This window comes from Pongo abelii, chromosome 5 (assembly GCF_028885655.2).
Source record: "Pongo abelii isolate AG06213 chromosome 5, NHGRI_mPonAbe1-v2.0_pri, whole genome shotgun sequence".
Classification (NCBI taxonomy): Eukaryota; Metazoa; Chordata; class Mammalia; order Primates; family Hominidae; genus Pongo; species Pongo abelii.
Window position 1 is genome coordinate 124105940 of NC_071990.2, and position 7086 is coordinate 124113025.

General features: G+C 39.4%; 1 long non-coding RNA gene across 1 annotated transcript; it reads left to right on the forward strand.

Moving 5' to 3' along the window:
- Positions 1-953: 953 nt before the first annotated feature.
- On the forward strand, positions 954-6496 carry LOC134761553 (uncharacterized). Its single transcript, XR_010140337.1, has 4 exons — positions 954-1626; positions 5075-5277; positions 5470-5578; positions 6085-6496. It is a non-coding gene; the product is annotated as an uncharacterized LOC134761553 (long non-coding RNA).
- The last annotated feature ends 590 nt before the right edge of the window (positions 6497-7086 follow it).

The window sequence follows — 7086 nt, forward strand, 5'->3', positions numbered from 1 at the left end:
AATATGTATAATTACTATTTGTTAATTAAAAAGTAAAATAAAAAAAGATGTAACCAAAGCTCACTAATCTGTTGCCCTGTCTGTGGAGACTGACCTCTCAAGTTCAAACTACAGCTCTGCCATTTGCTCTTATGATTTTGTTTATCTTATTCCTTGTGCTTCCATTTATTCAACGTGTAAAATGATAAATTATTATGAGGATTAAGTGAGTGAATGTTGGTCATTGATAAGGGCAGTCCCTGGCATACTAGCAAAAACTCGTATTATTATTATTTGCCAGAACACAAAGGGTGATAAAGACTTTTTTGAATGTTCTAGACTTGTTGATTTTTTCCTATGTTATTTGCCAGAATAGATTTCCTTCTATTCTTCTGCTCTTTTCTTTCCCTTAGCAACACCTCCATGGCTAAAAACAGGACTGATTAATCAGAGTGAGTCCCTTTTTTTTTTTTCAGTTATTGATGACAACTCTCAGAACATTAAAAATCTGCAGCCAGTTAAAAACTGGAAGCATTGGCTCAAACAAAGGGCTGGGGCAATATTGTTGTTACTTGTTAAAATCCTAGAATGGATTTCTCAGTGGGCACACATCAATAGAAATCATCATCACAGGCCGGGCGCAGCGGCTCGTGCCTGTAATCCCAGCACTTTGGGAGGCCGAGACGGGCGGTTCATGAGGTCAGGAGATCGAGATCATCCTGGCTAACACGATGAAACCCCGTCTCTACTAAAAATACAAAAAAAAAAATAGCTAGGCGTGGTGGCAGGTGCCTGCAGTCCCAACTACTTGGGAGGCTGAGGCAGAAGAATGGCATGAACCCAGGAGGCAGAGGTTGAAGTGAGCTGAGATCGCACCACTGCACTCCAGCCTGGGCAACAGAGCAAACCTCCGTCTCAAAAAAAAAAAAAAAAAAAAAAGAAAATCATCATCATAGCCAAATTTCTTGTGACTGGTGATTACTTAGCACATAGTAGATCCTTTTGAATCTTCATAAAAAATCATATAAAATAGTTGTTAATGTTTCTCATTTTTACAGATGAAGAAAATGGATTCAGAGAGTATCTTTGAGAGTTCACCCAAGAAAGTGCAACAGTGACTTAGGACAGGGCTCTCAGAATTTGGATGTGCACAGCCTCTCTTGTACCAAAAGTCCCCTCTTCCCCAAACCGGCTCATCCATGAGCATATTAGATTTGTCTGGATTTACTCAAAATTCTTAGGGAAATTTAAAAGTTGTATAAGAAGAATAACATGTGAGCCAACAGGAGCACTGATATCTCAAAACAGCAGTTTTATTTATTTATTTGGCTTTATTCTTTCATTAACTCATATTTTACCTCATTCCAGAAATGATTTTACATGGCAAGCTGTTGGTATTGTTGTCATTTAATTTGCCATTAACTTGTAGGGCCCTGAAGGAGTGCAGAGTTGGTGAGAAGCCTGGGGTTCCTTGGGGTGGGAAGTAGTAGCTGGAAGAGAGGCAGAGAAGAAAGCCTCCCCATCCTTGGCTCGGCTCACACTCGGCTTGGGGCTAACCATGGTTGTGAAGAGGGTACACGGACATTCTGAGACACAAACTGCATCTGGCATGAACTAACTGAACATTTTTAGAGAAGGGCCACACAGGTAAGTGAAATCATCTCATTTGTTCCTCAGCGATAAATTTCAGAGGCTGAATTATTTTTGGCAACGTTGATGGCAGAGAAGCATCCGAAGTGCCAGATGGGTCGCTACAGAGACCTCAGGGAACCATAAGAAAGCCAGAAATCTGAAAAAAAAAAAAAAAAAAAGCCTCACCTTAGAGTCTGTGGCATTGAGCTCTCATAGTGTTTTAGGCATACCAGATATTCAAAAAAAGCCTCACCTTAGAGTCTGTGGCATTGAGCTCTCATAGTGCTTTAGGCATACCAGATATTCAAATAGTCCTGTTTTATAACGTATTTGTCACCTAAATTGAATTTCCATTAGTGGAAGGGATTTGCTTTTTACGTATTGCCTTTCTTTGGTGTAAAATTGTGGAGAATAATAGGAGAAAAAGCATGGGGCTGTCGTCAATAAATGTGGATTTGGTTCCAGGATTTTGACCTAAATTTCACCTATATTGACTACGTGCCTTTGGGTAAATTATTTTCACCCTGGGCAGTTTTTCTTATTTGAGAGAATTATTCAAAACTGACACTAGGTGGTGCTCTCCTCCCACTGGCTCTACAAAAAATTTAATCGAGGCATGCCTGAGGTTTCCAGTTCGTTTTACCAATTCTGCTACATATGTTGGTCAGGATTACTGCAAAAACAAAACAGCAACCAAAACTACAGTATTTCAAACACAATTTTTTCCAGAGACACAAGAAAAATAAAATTATAACAGTGTGCTATTCTGTGGCTACCGATTTTTTAGGATACCCTATGTTCTTAGGTACCAAAAGGTGTTCTAATATAGCTTAAAAATATACTTCTCCCAAAGGAAAAATAAATCATTATGTTAAAAAGATACCTACACCAGTATATTTATCATAACACTATTCATATTAGCAAAAATGCAGAATCAACTTGTGTCTATCAACAGATGACTGAATAAAGCAAATGTGGTACAATACAACGGAATACTGCTTAGCTCTAAAAAGAATAAAATCATATCTTTTGCAGCAATATGAATGGAACTGGAGGCCATCAGAAAGTTTCTGAGTTATTTTACTTAAGTACAACATGTTCTCACTCATAAGTGGGTACTAAATAATGCATACATACAGACATAGAAATTGGAATTGTAGACATTGGAGACTTGGAAGGGGGTGGGAGTGAGATGAGAAATTATCTATTGGGTACAATGTACACTATTCAGTCAATGACTACACTGAAAGCCCAGACTTCACCACTAGGCAATATATTCATGTAACAAGATGATACATAACCCCTAAATCTATAAAAATAAAAAAATACACTTCTTAAGAATATACGGGGAGCAAGGGGAGGAATAGCTTTAGGACAAATACCTAATGCATGCGGGGCTTAAAGCCTAGATGATGGGTTGATGGGTGCAGCAAACCATCATGGCACATGTATACCTATGTAACAAACCTTCACTTTCTGCACATGTATCCCAGAACTGAAAGTATAATAAAATAAAAGCTAAAAATAAATAAATAAATAAATAAAAAGAATATAAAGTCTATCGCTTTTTCTGATGTGTAACAAAGAGTTCCTTTTTCTGTGTAACAGGGTCATCTGGATCTTTTTTAAAAAAATTTAAAATAGCAATACACAAATGTTTTAATCATTAAAATCAAATTACAAGCTGAGTTCTCTACAAGCTTCAATTCAAAATAGACCTTTGATGTCTTTCAAGTTTAAAGCACTGTTTTCAATTGTAACTTTTAGACTTGGAAGAGCCCCCGGCAGTTTGAACTCAAGTAAATGTGTAAATGCTGTGTGAATGTGTGGTTTTATTCTTGATTTAATTCAAAATATCATCTTATTGCTTAATAGTTCCTCTTCCAATTAGAAGAAAGATTGGTGTCTCCTAAGTGGAGGAATTGGGGTTAACAAGATGATTATTCCTGGTTTTCCAAGAGCAGGAAGGAAAATAGGGAGAACGTTTTCCACAAATCCTACTGTGTGTTATGTGGGAAAGTTGAATGCACAAAGGGGACGCTGGCCAGGTAGTCTTGGTGAGGTTCTATTGGGGTGAGAGATTCTGAGCACAGCTTCTGAAATCTCTGGTGTGCTTTCGCTCTACAGGACAACGTACATTCAGTGACAGGCCCACATGTGGGTAGTTAACAAGGGGAAGGAACCGATAGTATATAACTAACCCTTTGTATATATTAAAACTGTTCTCAGTGCTTTACGAGATTATTTAATTCTCACAATAGGCCAACATATGAGAAAATAGGCCCAGAGAGGTACTGTCCAAGCTCACATGAGTAAATAGTAAAGCCAAGCTTCAAACCAAAGCAAGTTTGTTCCAGAATCCATGCTTTTAATCACTAATCTACATCATCTCCCCAAATGAGAGCAAACACACAGTGATACTGTTCTAAGTGCTTTATCCATATTAACTCTTAATTTTCACAACAACTTCATGACACAGGATTTATTCTTGGCCTCCTTTCACAGCTGAGGAAACTGAAGCACAGATTAGTTAAAAGGTTAAGAGGATAATTAACATTGGGGGTGTGCTTAAAGACAAGACTGCCTCTTCTTAAAGTCTGTTTGAAGGGCACTCAGCAGGTGCAGAATTGAGCTCTGATCTCCACCACCTTCTTTTTTCCCTGGGGTTCCTCTTACTTGGTTAGATCCATGCTGCACAGCCTCCGAAGGCTTTGGTCTAAGCATAGGGATAATTTTGGTTCCTGGTGCCTCTTGTCATAGTTGGGATTTAAAAAAGACACTAAATATAGAGGAAGAACAGGACACACTTCCTCTGCACTGAGCTCTACACCTTGAAAGAGTGCTGCTTTAGCAACAAAGTTCTGAGGCAACTTCACAGACACCTCCTGCTCCCTAGCACCAGCCTGCCCTCCATGGGCGCCATCTTCCTAAGTCTTCCCTTTTAACACCACAGTCAAGAAGGGCTTGGGTCTCCTCCCCAGGTGCTTGTCGCCTACTGGTAATTAACGAAATGAATCATTTCACTCTTCTGATGAAAACATCTGCTTCCCTATAGCAATGGATGTTTCGGCGGTTGGCCAGGAGGGGGAATGTGTAGACCCAAGGAGATACCTTATTAGTTACTTTACCTATTAGCAGAAAATGAGGTCCAGTGGCTGGATGATCGTGTCACCAAGAATGACAGAAAATCCAAAAGAAAAAGAGTGGTTCTCTTCCATTTACAGGTTCTTTTCAATACAAGTGTTCCTTTATTTCTTGGAACTTCAGTTTTCTAATATGCAAAATGAATTTATTGAAAAGCCCTCTAAATTCTAGCTAATTCGGATAGTCCCTGAATTTTGGACTCATTTTAAGAGAAATTTGAGACAATAAAATGGATTATCAGTAATAATATATGTATTTTAACTTGCAACTAAACTAATATTTCCTTTTTTAATTTGTTTTCTATTTTTTCTGTGTTTAGTTTTCAAGCTGAAAGAAAACAGGCTGTATTATGCATACAGTATCTACAACTGCACATTCAACAACTGAGTTATATCATTTCTCAGTATTAATTGAAGAAATGATCAGAATCCCTATAGAAAGTAATGCTGTGTTCATTTACTCAATTACTTTGATGAATGCCTTCCTGAAGCTGTCCTCACTCCCCCTCATTTCTTCTCCAAGGTATGGAAATAGGCAGCCCCATACTGCCACATGTCTAACTATGTTACATATGTGTTATACCATGTTATCCCGGGTAATGAGTCATCCTATCTGACTGGCTGGGAACCATAAGGTGTTCTCCTTCTCTTAAGATTTTTGCTCCTTGAAATAATCTTCCTGTTTCTCCTCACACCAATGAGTCCCTATTCTTAGATGCTTCTGGAGTTTCCATATTTGAGTTCTTCTGGCAATGATGGCCAGAGAGAAAGGAGAGGAAAGGAACCCACCAGTAGCTGTCTTTCTGCTGCCTGTCTGAGTACAGGTATGTACAATGATGACGGGGGACATGGTGCGTGGAAACACATGATGAGCGTGAGCCATGCCAATCGGGGGCCTGAGTGAGGGCCACTTACAGGTGTGGTCACAGAGGGAAGATGGACTTGGGTCCAGAAAGACGGGACAGAGAGATGGGCAGGAAAAGGGAGAGTACTTCACATGAGGAGAAGCTGAGAGACGGCAGAAGTGCACACGGCTATTTCGAGAGAAGCAGGCTGGGGTGGTTGGCACTGAGGCGCAGAGAGAAAGTGGTGGGAGACAAGAAAAACAGGGTTGGAAATGAGGCTCAAGGTAGATTCTAGAGATCCAGGAATGGCAGGCTAAAGCACCTGGCCTTTATCCTGCAGGCAACAGGGAATCTTAAAAGGCTGTGTGTGTGTGTGTGTGTGTGTGTGTGTGTGTGTGTGTGGTAAACGAACGGGATGAGTGCTATCAAACCTTGGTATTTTTCTTAAGTTGTATAAAATAAATTATTTTCTATTTTATTCTTAGCCAATAAACGGGATTGAGTGGCAACTAACAAAAACTAGCCTACTCTGTCAAAAAGATCTCCACATCAGAGACCAAGACCTGGAAGCTGTAAGAAGCCTGGATCCACACAAACGACTGCTTAGCATTCAAATACTCCCCTCCCAGAACACTTGGTGTGTTTCTTGCATATCTGACTTACTCTGCTGGCCATCTACTGACAAAAGCAATCTCTCCCCAGATGAAAATTTCTCTGGCCCTTTCTCTTTGTTTGTTTTTGGTGTTGTTTAAGAAACGGCATTTCAAATCCCCTCAGCCTTCCAAGAAAGCAGACAGATGTGTAAATTAGATTCCAAAGCACTAAGACTTCTGCATCTTAATAAGCTGGGACACAACCCTGCCCTGGAAGCAAAAGTGAATAGAATTTCCACATTCACGAAGGGTCTACTGTTGATTTTCTAAAAACGAACAAAACAGTAACCAGATGGTAGTTGACAGGGCAACTTTAAACACAAGTATTTGTTTTGATCTCATGCCTAAGGGAAAGAAAGTTAGATAATTAATAGCGGGAAAGAACAGGAGAGAAAGGCTAGAGGAGAAGAAATATCAAAGACAATGTATAAAGAGAAATGTGAGGAGAAATGGATATTGGAAAATAAGGGGAAAAATTAGACAGTTCTAGAAAAATAGAAAATGGGATGAAATGAAATATAACTGCACATTTTTCACTAAATGGTTGCCTAGCAAACAACTAGGAGTGTTTCTCCCTGTACTGAATAATCGTTGAGAAACACACTGGACTTAGGGTCTCTTGGCTTTATTGTATCAACTGGGAAACTTACGTGTCAGTCATAGTAGTTACGAGCACCATGCTTTCTATATCGTGCTTCTAACAACAGAAGTAGTCAGTTTCAACAATTTTGGAGGGTAATAGCAGAGGAATTGTAAGTTTGAAACCTACAAACACAGGCAGGTTGAGACTTGAAAATCTGATTGGTCTAGGATGACACATTAGTATGTGTAACA